At 43.3% G+C, this 20,219-nt stretch overlaps 1 protein-coding gene across 2 annotated transcripts in view; it reads right to left on the reverse strand.

The window, feature by feature from the left end:
* Positions 1-6,994, reverse strand: part of DAB2 (DAB adaptor protein 2) — a 43,849-nt gene extending 36,855 nt beyond the window's left edge. For both annotated transcript variants that reach the window (XM_045021092.1, XM_045021090.1), the window contains exon 1: positions 6,849-6,994. The gene's annotated coding sequence lies outside the window, so the exon portion shown is untranslated. The remainder of the gene's footprint in view (positions 1-6,848) is intronic.
* Positions 6,995-20,219: the final 13,225 nt, after the last annotated feature.

Genomic DNA, 20,219 nt, shown 5'->3' on the forward strand with positions numbered 1-20,219 from the left:
CTTCTAGTTCTATTTTGCTATTTGTTGTGGATCCTCACTACTTTAGTGTTGCTTACTTAAGTCAATTTGACTCAGACTAAGTGCATTATAATGCACATAAATAATTTTATCAAGGGGATAGCTCTGCCATTTCACCTCCACCTGGAGGTCAAGAAGCATCCCCTATCAACAGAATTTACTCTAAGGGGTGAGAAGATGTTTCCTGTAAGAACTCTGCCATCCCAGGGTTCCCCCACTGTCCCAATAATGTTGGGACTTCCCCTACATTGAAGCAGTTTGTGTTATCTCAACATGCAACTGAAGTCTGCCACTGTTGAGATATTCTTCTTTGCAGTTCAGGAATGTGACTCATTAGAAATGAATTAGGACTATTGCATATCTTCTGCACAGCCTGCCATGGTGTACTATGCAGATGCTCCAACTGATTACAAAGCTGCAGTAAATCCTATTTTCTTCCCTCACCCTTGTGGTGTTTAAGAGTAGTGTGATCTAAGTTAATAGTTACAATCTGTTTGAGAATTTGCATTAGGCTCAGGATCTGAGCATGGAATGGATTATTCATGCAAGTGCTTAGAATTTGGCCTACAGAATTATTTCTATAGTGAAGAAAAAACTGTACTTCATGAAAAGTCATAATAGCTAAGAATGGTCAGTCTGGAAATGCAAGTTGACTAGCAAGTCCACTTCAATACAGTCATGTCTATACAGGACTAAAATACACATGGCTGACCCAGGTCAGCTGACTCAGGCTTCAGCTCTGGGATGGGGGTGGGGGAAGAAGGGGAGAAGCAGTGGACATTCAGGCTACAACCCAGGCTCTAGGACCCACCACCTTTCTAGGGTCCCAGAGCTTGGGCTGCAGCCCAAGTGTCTACATAGCAATTTCCTCTCCCCTGCTTCCAGCTCTAGAGCCCAAGTCAGCTGACGTATGCCAGCCATAGCCATGCTACAGGCTTTTATCTTTCTGTAGATGTACCCTTGGTCAGTACAGATAAAAGTGAATGACACATGGAGCAGTGAGATGTTTGTCACATGCTTGTTATGCACTGGAAGATGCCTAGATATTAGCAAGGAGCACAGTAGTAGAGTCTAGTCTATATAGACTAGTGTCCTAGGGAGATTTGCTAATTGCCAGTTTGAGACTATGAAATGCTTGGTCAGATACAAGGATGAGTCTCTACAGTCCTGCAGAGTTGTACATCACTGATAGTCAAAGTGGGAATTTTTGATGCTACTGTTGCCTTTGCCAAAACTGAGTAACTGAAAGCACTTGTTTATACCTTCTTCTGCAACTACTATAGTTAAGACTAGTGTCTGATCTCTGCCTAAAAGGCATCAACAGGGGAAGTTCTCATCTGAACTATTCTCTGCCTCAAATTATGTCTTTCAGTGGGCTTCCCTAGGTAGTCTTTCAACATTTTACAACTGCATATGGATTCTCCCAGTAGACATTACTGGCAGACTGCAGTATCTTCCTTGACACAAGATAGAGGGAATACATGTTCTAGAAAGTTACAATAAGGAAGACTTACAGTACAACAGAGCCTGGGTTTAGGAGTCAAGAACTTCAAGGTCTAATTCTGACTGACAAGTTTCCTTTGTACCTTTTCACAAATCAGTCACCTCTAGGACCATCTTGTCCTCCCCCCCCCCCATCACTCTGATGAATGAGAATTTTAGCCACCTCACAAGTGCCTGGAGATGCTTATTCTCCTCCCATATAGGAGGTGAGCCCACCAGCTTTGAACCCTGCTCAGAAGCTCCATCTTACAAATCAACCTCAGTCTAATGATTGTTTGCAGTTTGAATACCTTCTCTTCTGCTCCAGTTTTTGCATTTCAAGATAAGAGGTTATTCAGCTTTGTGTACTATCCTGGTCTCTATTGCAGTTGTAAGAGTTGATCACAAGGAATGATCACTGTACTACCAGATCTGAGATTTATAGTGAATTACTGGTCTCACTGTAGTCCATTCAGTGCTCTTATTCATCTTGTCCTATGATAAGCAGGCAAGTCTTATACTTGATATCATGTGACAATTCCACAGTAGTTGGAGATGTTAGGATTCTATGAAGCAGAATCTTTGCAGTTACATGGCACTTTAGTCCTCATGTATCAAGGTAAAAAAAGTTGCCAGCTAGTATCTTGTTCTCTGCCCTGCAAGAGAGCAGTACAAGTGTCTAGTCAGGGTCTTTTAAAGCCTCCTGAATTGTGTATGTCACTGACCCTTGTTATTCTTTTAATAAAATACTCCCCATCCTGTGAATCACAGTCTCATCCTACAAGGATGTAATATGAACTGGTAGAAAGGGAGGAAATTCAGTCAAGGCCAGTGTGCCGTCCTTTACTGGTCCTGTTGGATTGTAAGAGTTATGATTAAGATAATACATATCCTCTTTCTGTTGGTTACTTTAGGAGACAATTAGAGGGAGTGAAGGCCTGTACAGAGTTTTATCAAGTGTTTAACCCTAGAGCATTTTGCAGTGTTTGGGGGTGGGGATGGGTGTCCTTCACTTATCAGGTCATACACATCTTGTCAGCAATGCTTCATTCTGAGGGGTTCTCTACTCCCAGGGGCAAACCTGGGTCAGTGGGATTAGTGTGTAGAAAGTTAAGTATTGGAAGGAAGAGGCCAAGTTAAGTGTCGAACCAAGCTAACGACCTCACCTACACAAGAAAGTATTGCCAGTTTAGTTGCCTATACACAAGCTGTATCAGTGTAAGGCCTGTTGTAGATATCCTGAAATCTAGTATTGCTAATGCAGTGTTTTGCGTCCCAAAACCATGATGTTCTGGCAGTCAACTCATTTATAGCAGGCATTCCTTAGCCACCACCCTCCCCCCTCACCTCCAGCTAGTGTTCCCTCTTCTGATACTCTGTAAGAGGCACCTCCCCCACTCCAAGTCTGCTAAGGGAATTTTAGCACTTTACATCAGCATTTGTACACTATCAAAAAAACAGGTGTGACAAGATGGCCTCTGCAGTAACCTGGCTAGCCTCAGTATCCACTCCTGCAAGAGACCTGAGTTGAGGATATCAAGTTGGCTAATTGACATACCAATCATGATTATTTTCTATTACACCTGTTCCAAAAGACATTCTAGGATTGCCAGTTCTGTTCATGTGTTATTCCCAGTGGGAGTAAGCTAAACATTGTCCAACCTCTAATCTTAAGATTCTTCCTACTAGAAAGCCACAGTTTCTTCCATTTAAGTTTTTAGGGTCCCTTATCTGAAGGATACTTAGGACATTAATCTAGCTATACACTGAAGGCTGTGGTTAGTTAAATTGGGCAGTAGATCTGGATCTCTTACTGATAGGCATTAGTAAGGCAAAATACTGCCCTTGTCCCTCCCTTAGCCTGAGGGAGCTTACTTTGATTGTGAGACCATATCCCTAAAGTATTCTGGTGGCCAATAAATGAGTCTGCTGCTTTGAAAGCTCTCATAATGGACAGTAATGTCATCCAAATTGCTGGCCCTGCTGAATGCAGTCCACATGCATCCCAGAGTGCTGGGTCAGCCCAAGAGACCACCCAAGTGTCCTAGAAGCATGCAGTTAATCAAAAAAAAGATAGGAAACCCATGGGCCTGGCAACAGTACTCCAAGATTACAGCATGGTTACAGACTACCCCATTTCACCTTGGACATCCACAGCTTCTAGTTCCATCTCTCAGCAGCCTGCCCAGCTGGGAGACCACAATCCCCCTCCTTGAAACCAAGTATTGATTTAGATTCCCACAGAGCCCAGGGATAGTGAGACAGATGTCTTTTCTGTTTGCTTCCTGCTGCATTTAATATATCCCATGTCATGTTGGGGTATCCCTGTATTCAGAATATTTTCATCTGTAAAATGGATTAGGACTCTTCAGAGGTGTACACATTCACAAGGTGGTGCTCAGCTATCACAATCTAGAGGCATATGGCTAGACAGCTCTCTCCACTGCATGAAGTAGATCTGACAAAGCTCTAGCTCCTCCCTCCCCCACCTTAGAGTTCTAAACACTGAAGACAGCTGTGAGGACATTTATAAGAAATACTTGCCATGCTCCTGCTATGTCTCCATGCCATCCAATAATGGATACTGGACATGCCTTTCTTCCCTCAAGGAAGCTTCCTATGAAGCGTTAGGGAGACATTACCACTGTAAAAAGTGATGATTTTATAGCAGTCACAACTGATTAAGTTCTCTGGGGTTAGGACCACATCTTCCTGTTTATAGCATGCCAAACAGACAACTGAGGCTTAATTAATAGTTTGTTTTAACTGACATTGCCTCATCTTTTGCAGTGAGGAGAGACTGATAGCAAGTCATGCTGTAGGAAAGTCTAAAAGCAGTTACCAAAAAGGAAGAGTGAAGATGGTAAAAGATATTAAGGGTCACCTGAAACGATGAGTTGAGTGAATCTGAATTCCAGCAAGTCTTAAATTCAAGCTATTCTTTAGGAGTAAAGGTCAAGGAGTAAATGGGGCCTTGAGTAAAGGTCCTAGTGCCTTGGGAATGCTCTCTTATTTACACCAACCTTTTCCTCAGTCTTACTCACCTTTTGCCAATTAATGCTTTATTCCTGTGGCTCACCTGTCTCAATTTGCATCTTGTATACCTTCTGGGGATGCTGTTTACAGTAGTGGTTGGTTCCATTTCCAAGTTAGGAATAATCATTCATGCTTCAAACCAAAACCCATTTGGCAATTTCAGAAGTTTGCAAAAAAGACCAAGAGCCTATACACCATGTTTTCCAAGATAGAGTACCACCTTATGAACTCAATTTGTACATGGGAAGGATAGGGGAGAATCATCCATTGCCCTAGGGACCCTATTTTGAAGCCCAATTTTGAGGAATCTTCTAGTACATGCCTTTTCCTTATGGTTAAAGATTTGCTCCAGAACTGAGTCTGGAATCAAATTTTTAGCTTCTGTGAATGAATTAACCCTTTTCTCCATCCCAATTTCTGGGACTAATTGTAATATTTGAGTTATAAACTGAAGGGGGGTGAACATCTCAGAACATGCATTTGTTAATGTTAGTAAGCACAAGTGCTACTTGCCATCAGAATGATAAATGGTGCCTTTTAATTAAGAATTTTCCTAACCAATGAAGGGAAGTGTTCCCTTCTATGGTGTCCCTGCCCACCCCTCGAAGGGGGATTTCAGCCATGTGCACATCTCTGCTGAAGAGATAAAGATAATGCTATAGTCAGCTCAGAACTTTGGGATTTGTACAGTTTTCTTATTTTAGTTACTCAGGCTACTACAGTGTACTAATGTCAGGCATTTTATCCTCTATTAAGACCACTTTTCCTTACCTAGACAACTGTGGAAGTCACAGCAACATTGAGGAGGGGAATAAGGAGATGTATCTGTGGCTTTAAGGGGAGGAGGCCAGTCTCTGCAAGGGACAGGTTTTGCTCTTGCTAGGCCAGCCAGCTATACAATCATCCAGTCTCACTGGAGAACAATTTATCATCATTTCCTAGCTTGTTTAACTAATGAAGTGTGCTGCTGTTTGTTTTTAAAAATGTGTTGAGCAGTGGAGAGAATGGTTACACCAAGCCTCTTAATAAATTCTACTGTAGGCAAACAATACGTTTAGGACACCAACCTACTACTGCTCAGAACAAGGACATTGCCTCGGACAGTCTGCTAGGCCCCCACTGAGTGTCATCATGATATTCTGAGCAGAGATTACATACATTTGTCCTGTAACCCATTTCTGTTTATTCCATCCTTAAAAGAGGAGCTCCCTTTCACTAGGCGGAGTTTTTTGGCTACAAGATCTGTCAGTCACCTGTAGATTTTACTCATCACTACTAATAAGGTCACCTACTTGCCCCAAGTGCAGACATTAGAAAGCCAAACCAGATGCTCAGGGCAAAAAGCTTAGTTATGGTCTCACCCTTCTCTCCCCTCTACCCCCAGCAGTGAGTAGCCAGATTCTTTCAGGCTAAACTATTCCTAGACCAACAGCAGGATTTTAAAACTATAGCTATCTAGATAGCAATCCCTCACCTCCCCCTCACTGCAGAAAATGCTTGTTTATTTTGCTTGGCATTCTTGGGCTTCTTTAGCCAACGGGCCCTTTTAGGCTCCTGGAAGCAGGATGCAGACGTTTCCACCCAATTACAGCTAGAGCCTTATTTTGGGAGCAAGGCCATGCTACTGACTAGCATTAATTACCCCCCCCCCCATATTTATATAAAAAACCCACACAACACACTAGTCCTAGGCCATTACAGTCACAGCTGGCTCCAGAGATTTAACCCATTCAGTCTCCCGCGTCCCCTCCCCCAGCATTGCTAATATTGTCCGTTTCAGCGCTTTAAAGGGGTTAGCGCCTGGGGGGGGGGGGCGCCGTCTTCAGCAGAGCCTTTACTTTGGGGGTGTTGCCAGAATAAACCCCGAGTTCGTGATCAATTAGCCCCCCAGGAAGGCGCCTGGAGCAACAGGCAGAAACCAATTCCCGCTGATAGGCGAGTCAGCGGCTCACGTTCAGAGCGGTCGCCTGCTCCTGGCCCCCTTGAGCCCATTTTAAAGGCTAGTCCCGGCGGCGGCGCCCCCCCGGCATGGGGGGCTGAGACCCCTCGCGGCAGGCTCCCCGGGCGCTCAGAGCGCGGCTTGCGCCAGCCAAGCCTGCGGCGTCCGGCTCAGAGGCAGGAATCAGCCACCCTGGTGAACGAATCAATTTCACAATCGAGACCAGGCTGGTGGCTGCTTCCTTAAGAAATGAGTCTTTCCGCCCCCTGTACTGGGGGCAGCCTGTCCCAGGAGCCCCCACAACGAGCCCCCGACCCCCTCCACAAAAAGGCAGGAGCAGGAGGAAAACCCACCCTCCCGCAGAGCTACTTACAGACTAGCTCCGTGCTGTTCCGTGCATGCTCCAGCCGGCAGACTGGCTGACACCGTGGGCCCGGTTAAATATTCAGTTGTATTCCAGCCTTCAGTGCAGTTAGCCACTCACAGCGAGAGAGATGGTTTTAATCAGATGCTGGCAGCTGAGGACTACCCAGGAATGTGCTGTGATGATTTTGCTGCTTGGGCTTGGCTACTCCCCCTCAACGTGTCGGTGCTTCCAAACTTAACCCTTTGCAAACCAGGACTGAAGGGAACCAGAGCTGAGGGGGCTCTTATGCAATGATGAGTACTACAGCAGAAAGGAGAAAATGATATTAAGGGGGTTGATTTAAACCCACAGCAGGAAATTCAGAGGTTTTTTAATTAGATGTGTGTGTTATAAAGAATCAGAGGGAATTCACAAGTAATGGGTGGAAGGTCTATAGCTCATACATTCTGCAGGTATTATAATTCATAAAGAGAAACCTGAAATGCATTTTTAGAAAGCACTTCCAAACTCTGTGTAGAGGCGATCCAAAGCCTGGTCTCTATTGTATATGTTTATATTTATTTGTGGAGATGGTGTTTAAAAAGCTGTACCCAGATGCAGATATGAATTTGGGTACTTTATAACTGGCTGAACCAAAATCCTGGGTCAAGGCATCTTCAAAAATTCAGGTTGTTGGCAGGTTATATCCGGATCTGACTTTTGCAGCTTGCACCTATATTGTTTTTGTTCCTCAGTATTGGATCCTGTCATCTCTCCCTTCCCCCCACCCAGTTACAATATATATTAGGAAATTTGAGGTGGGGGAAGGTGTGTTTTATGAGGAAGTCATGCCATGCCCTTTATTTCATCACTGGACACTTGGGGGGTGGGGGAGTTAAAACTGATTAAAATCATGTGCTGTATATTTTATGGTCTCCATCTAACCCTGCAAACAAAACCACTAGCATAACATAAGAAAATAAGAATGGCCATACTGGGTCAGACCAAAGGTCCATCCAGCCCAGTATTCTATCTACCGACAGTGGCCAATGCCAGGTGCCCCAGAGGGAGTGAACCTAACAGGTTCAAATGATCTCTCTCCTGCCATCCATCTCCACCCTCTGACAAACAGAGTCTAGGGACACCAGTCCTTACCCATTGTGGCTAATAGCCATTAATGAACTTAACCTCCATGAATTTATCCAGTTCTCTTTTAAACCCTGTTATAGACCTAGCCTTCCCAACCTCCTCAGGTAAGGAGTTCCACAGGTTGACTGTGTGCTGTGTGAAGAAGAGCGTCCTTTTATTTGTTTTAAACCTGCTGCCCATTAATTTCATTTGGTGATCCCTAGTTCTTATATTATGGGAACAAGTAAATAACTTTTCCTTATTCACTTTATCCACACCACTCATGATTTTATATACCTCTATCATATCCCCCCCCTAGTCTTCTCTTTTCCAAGCTGAAAAGTCCTAGCCTCTAATGTCTCCTCATATGGAATCCATTCCAAACCCCTAATCATTTTAGTTGCCCTTCTCTGAACCTTTTCTAATGCCAGTATATCTTTTTTGAGATGAGACTACATCTGTACACATTATTCAAGATAAAATAAAAAAAAATAATAATTGGAGATATACCAATCTCCTAGAACTGGAAGGGATCTTGAAAGGTTATTGAGTCCAGCCCCCTGCCTTTACTAGCAGGACCAATTTTTACCCCAGATCCCTAAGTGGCCCCCTCAAAGATTGAGCTCACAACCCTGGGTTTAGTAGGCTAATGCTCAAACCACTGAGCTATCCCTGCCCCCAAGATGTGAGTGTACCATAGATTCATATAAGGGCAATAAGATATTTTCCATCTTATTCTCTATTCCTTTTTGAATGATTCCTAACATCCTGTTTTTTGCTTTTTTGACCGCCTCTGCACACTGGGTGGACGTCTTCAGAGAACTATCCAATGACTCCAAGATCTCTTTCCTGATTAGTGGTAGCTAAATTAGTCCCCATCATATTGTATGTATAGTTGGGGTTATTTTTTCCAATGTGCATTACTTTACATTTATCCACATAAAATTTAATTTGCCATTTTGTAGTCCAATCACTTAGTTTTGTGAGATCTTTTTGAAATTCTTCACAGTCTGCTTTGGTCTTAACTATCTTGAGCAGTTTAGTATCATCTGCAAACTTTGCCACCTCACTGTTTACCCCTTTCTCCAGATCATTTATGAATAAGCTGAATAGGATTGGTCCTAGGACTGACCCTTGAGGAACACACTAGTTATCCCTCTCCATTCTGAAATGTTTCCATTTATTCCTACCCTTTGTTCCCTTTTAACCAGTTCTCAATCCATGAAAGGATCTTCCCTCTTATCCCATGACAACTTAATTTACGTAAGAGCCTTTGGGAGGGACCTTGTCAAAGGCTTTCTGGAAATCTAAGTACACTATATCCATTGGATCCCCCTTGTCCACATGTTTGTTGACCCCTTCAAAGAACTCTAATAGATTAGTAAGACATGATTTCCCTTTACAGAAACCATGTTGACTTTTGCCCAACAATTTATGTTGTTCTATGTGTCTGACAATTTTATTCTTTACTATTGTTTCACCTAATTTGCCCGATACTGACGTTAGACTTACCGGTCTGTAATTGCCGGGATCACCTCTAGAGCCCTTTTTAAATATAAGCATTACATTAGCTATATTCCAGTCATTGGGTACAGAAGCTGATTTAAAGGACAGGTTAGAAACCATAGTTAATAGTTCCGCAATTTCACATTTGAGTTCTTTCAGACAGGGGCGGCTCTAGACATTTCGCCGCCCTAAGCACGGCAGCATGCCGCGGGGGGTGTTCTGCCGGTCGCCGGGAGGGCAGCAGGCGGCTCCGGTGGACCTCCCGCAGGCGCGCCTGTGCAGGGTCCGCTGGTCCCGCGGCTTTGGTGGACCTCCCGCAGGCGTGCCTGCAGGAGGTCCACCGGAGCCGCGGGACCAGCGGACCCTCCGCAGGCACGCCTGTGGGAGGTCCACCGGAGCCGCGGGACCAGAGGACCCTCCGCAGGCACGCCTGCGGGAGGTCCACCGGGGCTGCCTGCCACCCTCCCGGCGACCGGCAGAGCGCCCCCCGCGGCATGCCGCCCCAAGCACGCGCTTGGCGTGCTGGGGCCTGGAGCCGCCCCTGCTTTCAGAACTCTTGGGTGAATGCCATCTGGTCCCAGTGACTTGTTACTGTTAAGTTTATCAATTACACCTCTACCCTGATATAACGCGACCCAATATAACACAAATTCGGATATAACGCGGTAAAGCAGCGCTCCGGGGGGGGGCGGGGCTGTGTGCTCCAGCGGATCAAAGCAAGTTCGACATAACACGGTTTCACCTATAGCGCAGTAAGATTTTTTGGCTCCCGAGGACAGCGTTATATCGGGGTAGAGGTGTAATTCCAAAACCTCCTCTAGTGACACTTCAGTCTGTCATCCGAAGAAGTGGGTATTCACCCACGAAAGCTCATGCTGCAATACGTCTGTTAGTCTATAAGGTGCCACAGGATTCTTTGCTGCTTTTACAGAACCAGACTAACACGGCTACCCCTCTGATACTTCAGTCTGTGACAATTCCTCAGATTTGTCACCTACAAAGGACGGCTCAGGTTTGGGAATCTCCTTAACATCCTCAGCTGTGAAGACTGAAGCAAAGAATTCATTTAGTTTCTCCGCAATGACTTTATCATCTTTAATTGCTCCTTTTGTATCTCGATTGTCCAGGGGCCCCACTGGTTGTTCAGCATTTTGTTATTACTTTTTGAGCTTTTGGCTAGCTGTTCTTCAAACTCCTCTTTGGCTTTTCTTATTACATTTTTATACTTAAGTGTAAAGCGACAGACTGCTGAGAAATGGCCCAAGCCTGGAATAACAAGGGTGCTGAATGTCTGGTGATGACTGAGGTGCATTAACACAGCGGTGCCTGTACTACGTTTGATTCTAAGTGGTGCTCTCAGTCCCTCACTTCAGAAGCACAAAATTCTCCCATAAGGGAAAAAACATTTTATACCCCAGCCTTGCAGACACTTAAGCAAGTGCATGCTACTTATGTGTGTAAAGTTACATGCTACAAATAACAAGCTTCTTGTTACACATGTATGTGTAAATGTTTGCAGGATTGGGACCTTGGTTATGTTTTACACTATTACATCTGAGATTAATGATATTTTATTTGTTCAGCACCTAGCACTATGGGGCTCTAATCAGAATCAGGATCAGGGCTTCTGGGTGCTACTGCAATATGTGTTTTAAATAACAATAACTTCCTCAAAGTACTCTAGAAGAATTAGGTAACTGGTCCTCTTAATATAGGCAGTTGTGAGGTAGGTTTTGTCCATAGTCAATAGGGAGATGCTAAGAAGTGACTCGCATAAAATAGCCCACCACACTCACAGGATCAGAACTCATGCCCTTGCTGAGTCCCACCCACAACACAGTCCGCTCTCTAACACAATTTATTTGTAAATGTCATATGCACTATTTATTGTAGTACTGAAAGAGACCCCACTACATATATGATGTTTTACCAAAGGGACTGCACACTAGGGTTTAGTGTAGCAATGCCACAAGGCATTTAGTTTTACACCGGCACTCAAAGCGTCACTAATAATCTAATGGTAAAACTGTTCTATAGCTAAATGCTTTATGGCTAACTGGAAAAACTGCAGCTGAGTTCAGAGAATAAAATGTCTTTACAAGTCTTAACCTAGTGTACTATCATTTTTTTTCATTCCCCTCAAAAGCAAACCCCCTAATGTTTCATACTTTTGAGTTAAAAGCTAGAATTCAGAAATGATACATTAAACATACCTAATGGGATTGTTTTAAAGTAAAGGAGGAATCTGGCAGCAACCCCGACTGGAATACCATTATTTCATCTGTATGCAATATAGGATTTTGATAGCAGGCTTCATATTTTATAAAAAGGAGAAACATTCTTATTTCAAAGTGGATTTGTACAAACATATGAATTAGACAATGCCTGTTGCAACTTTAAACCTGACTATTGAAGTGTTTACAGGCGAGCGAGTGCTGGGTTTTGCAGGATGGTGATTTTTAAAATATTTGTTGTGTCTGATATTACCACTGTTGGCATAGGTGCAGTGCCCTACCCAAGATGTTGGGTTTTTAAGTTAACCCTTCGTTGTACAGAACAATAGCAGTCTAGGTGCCTCACAGATGCAAGTCATTTTTCAGCCGGTCTAAAATTATCTTGCAGTTACAGCTGGAAAGCCTCACCACTGCTAGTTTTTCCATCACTTTTCTGGATGTTAACTCTGTCTAGGCCACAGCCTGTTCTTCTTGATGGGAGCGAGGGAAGCAAGATTAAATAAAAACATTGAAAAGTAGATTCCTTTGCAAGACACCAATGTTAGCTTTGGAAACATGAATGCCTTGAAAATGGTGTCAGTAACAGTTTGCAAAAAATCTGCTTGCAGCGAGGCAACGTGGTAGCTAATCCCGCAATGGCTTGCTCAAGAATGCATAGTTTATTATAAAAGTAATCTTTTAAGATTTTATTGGAATGTGCTTCCACAGCGGTGCTGCCTTTGTGGGCTTTACTATGTGTGTCATCTTGTTCATAATTAAACTTTTCACTCACAGATCTGGGACTTTTTTTTAGAAAACCTCCCACTTTGAGTGCTGGAATTTCAATTGAACTTTAAATAGTGCCTTGGAATTTGCCATAAGGTAAACTGTCTGCTCCTGGATTCCTCACTTCTCCACTACAGATGTTATGGCCATGTAGTAAAAAGGCTGAGTTCTACAGAACCAGCAAATTCCTTATATCTCCCTTAATGTCATCACCCTTGAAGGGAATTAAATTATTAATCAGATGCTGTGGTTATCACCATAGCATTTTCACTTTGGTGAACAATTGAATAAGAATCAGCAGAAATCTGGCTTAAGAGATGCCTTTCAGTGGAAACTTCACCGATGTAAACTGAGAGAAGGCAGAGTATGTCAAAGGACATAGAGAGGAAGAATTTGTACTTCAACCTTTGGCTTGCTCAGCATTGTTCCGCATGTGGCTTTGGCCTGCTATTTAAAAAAAATATATACATTGAGTTAGTTAAAGATAAAATAGCAATCCTTTTTCTGAAACAATCAGCATCCTTCTTAAATTAAAATCGCTTTGTTTTTCTCTCAGGCCAATTCAGGGCTGGTAAAAAGTTCTGTCTAGAAACCCCTGGGGAATTAAGTCTTCTGTCTTCAGAACAGACAGAGCAGCATCTTAACTTATACCAACACTGGCCCATTAGTGAATCTCACACCAGACCTGTAAATATTACATCTAGAATCATTAAATCCTGGGCCTGTTATCCAGTTAGTGATAAAGGTGGTGGTAGTTTATGCCAGTTCATTTAAAACTGGATTGGCCCCACTTCCATGTTAAACCACCCACTAGGGGACAGGGCTGGATTTGTGGTTCCCAAATTCAGGCCAAATTCTGCTCTCACTAACATGGATGGGTTTAAACCCTACTGATGCAAATCGGAGTGCACTCATATGAGTCAGAGTAGAATTTGGCCCTCAGAGATGAAAGGCTTGTTGTGAAACTCATTATCAGAGCCTTCCCTTCTGCCACCTGCAGTTTATCCTAAATTTTAATGTGCTTGTTTTATATATAATTTGCTTCCAGAACACTCTTCATAAAGGTGTAACTAGCTTAGACTCCATTAGAGTCCCTTAGACCTACTTATTACTACTGCTGAAATCAAAGTGAATATAAGGCATGGCAGCATATGTTGGTGTAACTTACACACTGATGAGCTGGAAGGAGTGTAAATTCTAGGAAGGGTGACTACTTTAACTACTACTTTCTTACATCCTTTTATAGTTGCTTTGCTTACCATGGGCCAGATTTACAAAGATATTTAGGTGCCTAAATATGAAGATAAGCATTTCTGTAAATCCCATTAGATGTCTAAGTGAGTTAGGAACCTAAGTCCAATTGGCTTTCAATGAAAGTTAGATATCTAATCTGCGTAGGTGCTCTTGAAGATCCCACTAGGCACCTATCTGTTCCTTTAGGCACCTAAGTAGCTTTGTAAAGCTAACCCTACACCTTTTCTTGTAGTACCTAGAACGGTGAGTTACATTGACAGAACTCTCTTAGGACAAGTCTACACTGCCCCAAAGTTCATATTATGGGAGTGTGAATAACAGGGCGCACCAAAGTGCTGTGCTGTAACTTCTCATGTGAATGCTGTGGGCACAAACGAAAAAGTTCCTAGTTCGCATTAACACAGACCTCTTTAAACAGGCATGCATTAATGTGAAATAGGAACCTTCTTGTTTGCTGCCTCAGCGTCCATACGGCACTCTGGCTCACACTTCTATTCACACCGCCATTGTCTGAATTGCGTGGCAGTGTAGACATGCCCTTAGATTCAGTTAGCTGACTTCAGAGATGACGTGTAAAGGGGAGTGTGCATAAACTGGTAGAGAGGACTTGAATCTAAACAATTCTAAAGGCGATTAGAGGGACTCAAAAATCAGAGGGAATCTTATGTGGTGTAATATGCTCAGAATCACACACACACAACCGGGTCCAGGCACCAGCATTCCAAGCAGGTTCTTGGGGCGGCAGTCTGCAAGGGGCGGCAGTCCGTGTGTTTTTGCCGCCCCAAGCAGCATGCTGAATTGCCACCGCGGACGCTGGGGGCACTCTGTGTGCCATTAGGGCAGCACGCGCGTTTCCACGGCGGCGGCAATTCGGTGGCAGCTTCTATGTTCAGCTGTCCACGGCAGCGCAGCTTCTGTCTTCCGGCTGAAGACAGAAGCTGCCGCCGAATTGCTGCCGCCGCGGAAACGTGCGTGCCGCCCTAACGACACATGGATTGCCCCTGCCGTCCGCGGCGGCAATTCGGCGCGCTGCTTGGGGCGGCAAAAAGAGTAGAGCCGGCCCTGCACACACAGCTTGACTCAGTGGGGCAAATTCAGAGGTTTTATGTAAGATGGGCATCCTTAAACTAAATTGGACTCTTTTACACATTGAAAGAGTGTTCTAAGGTAGTTCATAGCTAGTTTTAAGGGATTCTAACTGAATGTTTCCCACGCTGCCTGTCATGCCTGGGTGGCACTTCCCAGAAGCATCCCCAAAGGTGCCTCATTTTCCACCTTCAGATTCCTCATTAAATCTCTCCTTTGCTGTGATACCAACACAGAACTTAACAGCAGTTAGGCTGCTGGTGTGCTGAGACCACTGCCTATTGCAATATCTCCTTGTACTCCTCTGTCTGTAGGAGGGTGGGTAGGAACCGTCCTAGCAAAATGGGGTCCTGGTTCATGACTAGGGCTCCTAAGTGCTAGGGTCTTCTTCTAGCATAAGGCTTCTGATGGCACAAACAATGAATTATATGTTGGGTGAGTGAAGTAGCCCACTGTATCATGGCAACATCATCTGGAGACATGAAGCACCTCCATCCACCATCAGAATGATCAAGAGAGCAATCCATAACCTGAGGGCATGCTGTTTGTTCTTGAGCTCCACAGGGGTAGGATGGGGAGCTCAAGAAGCCACAATGATAAACATGTGAATTAAAGCGCCCATGACCACAGTGTATCCTGTTGTAATGAAGAAGGATCTTTCATTTGTGTGGTTGTTCTGAGGGGCATGTATGAGCTGATCTGGAGACAATAGGGATGCAGATTGGAGTTGTCTATTTGCTAAGAAATGAGCCATTGATCCAAAATATAGTCCCACACTACTCGTTGCTGCTATTCCTTAGAAAGGTCATGTCTGATGTACAGTTTGAGACCCTCTCAGACAAGGGGTAGGGTAAGAAAAATTAATAAATAATAATGAATGACAGTACATTAAAAAACCCCTCTGAATTTGTCCTGGTAAAGGGAATCTAAATGAGTCTAAATTAGTGTGTGGCCCAGAAGAAGGTGTAATTAGCTCAAAGTCTTCAAAGGCAGAAAACAATACCCTTGTGGTCAATCATCCCGAAGAAGAATATGCATGGGTCTGAGCTACACCTTCCTGTGTTCTATAAACAAGCATGCTTTGGTTACATCCATTCTGTATGCATGCACTTTGATGCATGTGCACAGACATTTCCTGAGAGGGCACCCTGTGTGCTGCATGCAGCTTATGCAAACTCATCCTTACCCAGCAAGGATTCACCCATCCTGTTAAGGGGCAAACCCAAAATTTCAGGTGTGTGAAAATTGTTCAGAGTGAAGCACGCATGAAGCCCCAGAAGCCATTTCGGTGTGAAAATTTGCACTTTTTACTTTCATGGGAATTTTGATTAAACTGTTGGAGGTCTTGTTCCTTCATTTCTAACCAAGCCCAAAGCATTATGGTTTAGTGCCACACACACATGGATGGATGATCTCTTTGTGGTTCTAGTGCCCCTCTCTCTTAATAGTAATTTACACAGCACTTGGACCTTATATTGAGTTGTCCCACAAAACCGCTCAGAAGTATGTGGCTTTTATTGCTGTTTTAGAGAAGGGGAAACTAAGGTTCAGAGATGTGCCTGCTGTCACAAAGCAAATCCACACAAGATCTAGTGTTCTTGACTACAGATCCTATGCCCAGTCCACCGGACCAGGGGCTTTCATGCTTTTGTTTCATATGGACCGTATACTTGTGAACAACCTTCCTACCCACTCACAATCCCATTAATACCCCTGTGGTATTAACCTAGGGTAATACCCCAAAGGCAATGGCTTACATGGAGAATTAATATTAGGAAAGTATTCAATGTATTCAATGTATTGTGTCTCTTTAAATGATAAATGTTTTGTTTTGGAAAAAAAATCAGTTTCTTGTTGCTCTTTATTTAATCTCTCCCTACCACCTCTGCTGTTCCTCTCATCCCTGCTGCTCCCCGGAACACGTTTCCCTGCTACTTACCGTCTTTTCCCTTAAATCTTCACATGCTACCCACTTGCCTGATTCTTTTCCACCCTACTTCTTTGGAATTTCTTGTCCTGCTAGGCTCCTCATTGAGCTGGCAGCAATAACCCTGATGGTAGATTTGACCTGAGGGCAGGTCCTGTGTCGTCTACCCTTCTTCCTTCTCTCTAGCAGCACACCCTACTGGAGGCAGCTAAGTTGGCTCCTCCTTCTTTTTGCTTCTACAGTGTGCAGTCTCTGGCCTATCTTGGCCACCTGTACAGGCTGCTGAGAACAAGTGGAAGAAGAACCAGCGCCCTGTGTCCTGACAGCTCCCCATAGGCCAGCAATGGTGAGCATACCACAGTTGGAGAACTGCTGCAGTGGACCACTATATCCCTCTAGGTGTGTGATTTCACTTTCCTTACTCTAAATTAGGGGTTGACAACCTTTCAGCAGTGGTGTGCCAAGTCTTCATTTATTCACTCTAATTTAAGGTTTCACGTGCCAGTAATACATTTTAATGTTTTAGAAGGTCTCTTTCTATAAGTCTATAATATATAACTAAACTATTGTTGTATGTAAAGTAAATAAGGTTTTTAAAATGTTTAAGAAGCTTCATTTAAAATTAAATTAAAATGCAGAGCCCCCTGGACCGGTGGCCAGGACCTGGGCAGTGTGAGTGCCACTGAAAATCAGCTTGTGTGCTGCTGTTGGCACACATGCCATAGGTTGCCTTCCCTTGCCCTAAATTCTGAAATTTGTAACATCAGGTTGATAATATGGTATTTACCAAATTACCTGCCTTTGCTGACAACTGTATATTTTCATATTTCTTCCATAGCAAATGTCTTTGCCCCCATTTTATAGAAGAGGACACCAATAGGTATCATTAGAACCATGACTATAGAACCTTTACTTCCTGAACTATATCCACAAGCCCACCAGGCCCTCAAGCAAGACACTGGATCTCTTTATGTTTACATTTCCTCACCTATAAAGTGTAGGGTAATGAGGAGGATGATTATTCTTACCTTAATTTAACATTTATATTACAGTAGCACCCAGAGGCCCCCGTCAAGATCGAGATCCTATTGTGCTGGGCATTGTACATCTATATAGTGAGAGACAGTCCCAGTTCATGCTTTATGGCTGAGATCCACAAAATATGCAGCTGCATGTTAGTAGATCACATCATTTAATCTCATTCTATAGTTGACTAACCTGAGACATAGAGATGGTGAATTCATGGTAGCATTGTGCTTTAGAGGCATAGACACAAACCTCAAATTTAATTTAGGAGCTCTGTCTTCTTATTAGGTTCTGACACTGACTTGTTCTGTGGCTTTGGACATGTCATTTAACTTTCACCAGCAGGAAAAATGGAACAGAGGCACATGGTGAGATATAACTAAATAAAGTTTGTAAAGTATTATTATGACCAGTCAGTGGCAGGATGTGATTCCTGCTTCTCAGTCTGTGCTTATTCTATTTCCCCATGTTAAGTTCTCCTCACACCTTCTATGGGTCATCCGATTATCACTTCAAAGGTTTTTATTCTCCTGCTGATGATAGCTCCTCTCAATTGATTGGCCTCTTACAGTTGGTATGGGTACTTCGACCTTTTCATGTTCTCTGTACATATAAATATCTTCTTTCTGTGTGTTCCATTCTATACATCCAAAGAAGTGAGCTGTAGCCCGCGAAAGCTTATGCTGAAATAAATTTGTTAGTTTCTAAGGTGCCACAAGTACTCCTGTTCTTTTAGCGGATACAGACTAACACAGCTGCTACTCTGAAATCTGAAATGACTGTTTTGTATTTTTTTCCCCTTTAAAAATCTTCCTCCTGCAGCTTTCCGTTTTTTTAAAGCAGAAGTGGCTTTTATACTTTTTTCAAACCTCTAGAGCAGTGTTTCCCAAACTTGGGATGCCGCTTGTGTAGGGAAAGCCCCTGGTGGGCCGGGCCGGTTTGTTTATCTGCCGCGTCCGCAGAGCTGGCCGATCACGGCTCCCATTGGCCGTGGTTCGCTGCTCCAGGCCATGGCTGCAGCTTCCAGCAGCTCCCATTGGCCTGGAGCAGCAAACCGTGGCCAGTGGGAGCCGCAATCGGCCAAACCTGCAGACGTGGCAGGTAAACAAACCGGCCCGGCCCGCCAGGGGCTTTCCTTACACAAGTGGAGTCCCAAGTTTGGGAAACACTGCTCTAGACAGTGAAGAATGTTTGATATAAACAGTTATCCCCCAAAATTGCAGCATCATAAAATGACTACAATTTCACAAATCTGAGAATAGGCAGATTTTGTCAATTCTCTCCAGCTAGCAGTCTGAAAGATAAGATGGCATTGTATAAGAATACATTGATGTTGCTTTTACAGGCTGGACTGTTTATGAAAATAGGGGCTTGGCTTTCCTAATAAACCAGAGTTAGGGGGGAGGGATAGCTCAGTGGTTTAAGCATTGACCTGCTAAACCTGGGGTTATGAGCTCAATCCTTGAGGGGGTCACTTAAGGATCTGGGGCATAAATCAGTACTTGTACCTGCTGGTGAAGACAGGGGGCTGGACTCAATGACCTTTCAAGGTCCCTTCCAGTTCTAGGAGATTGGTATATCTCTTATTATTATTTATATATAAGATTATCCCTTTATAAGATATATCCTGATCTTATAATGGAAGCTGAAAGCATTAAACAAATATGGAGCAAATTCAGCTATACACATCTGAATATAAAAGTTGTATTAGGCTTACATGACTGTTTATGCATGGGGCAAAGGGAATGCCTTATACACCTTAGTTCTGGGTATATCTGGGATTCCTAGCCTGTAGAATTTTCCAGCAATTAACTCATTCTACAGTGTACTCCAGTAAATAATCTAAGGATAGCTTTCTTTTTGCTAACTTGGCCTAAACGTAATTACAAAGTTTTGGGTAGACTTATTTACAGCGTTCATAGCCAGTGAATTCCTCTCAAAATGCTGGCAAGAATCCCTTCTTTCCCATATTCTCAATCTGAGTTGATAGAGTTTATGATTCTAAAAAGGTTGCTTCTTCCTGAGTTCTGTTACCTCCCATCATCCAACACTATATAAAACTGATTTGCTAGAATTGGAGATCTTTTTTTTTTCTTTAGGGCGCCTTTAAAAAAAAGGGAAAAAAAAGGTAACTAAGGGACAATCACCATGTGAGGATTTTTCTATAAAAATTCCACAATTTGTTTTCCTTACAATCTGGTTTGTGAAAGAATGTTCCTTTAAGAGTTACTATAGCAATGCAAGCTGCTATTGAGACTGTAAACATTAATGATGTCTAAGAAGCTGACACCCTGCAAAAACATTTCAGTCATTCTGCATATGGCTTCCAACAACACTGCTATAATATGCAACTCATACTGAGAACAGCAGGATTCAGAGGTTTTTTTTTAGAAAATAGCATACTACATACCAAATCTAAAGTGAAAGGAAAATCATATAGTCTAATTTTGCAACAAACCAAAGTTCTTATTT

Source organism: Mauremys mutica, chromosome 6 (genome assembly GCF_020497125.1).
Source record: "Mauremys mutica isolate MM-2020 ecotype Southern chromosome 6, ASM2049712v1, whole genome shotgun sequence".
NCBI lineage: Eukaryota > Metazoa > Chordata > Testudines > Geoemydidae > Mauremys > Mauremys mutica.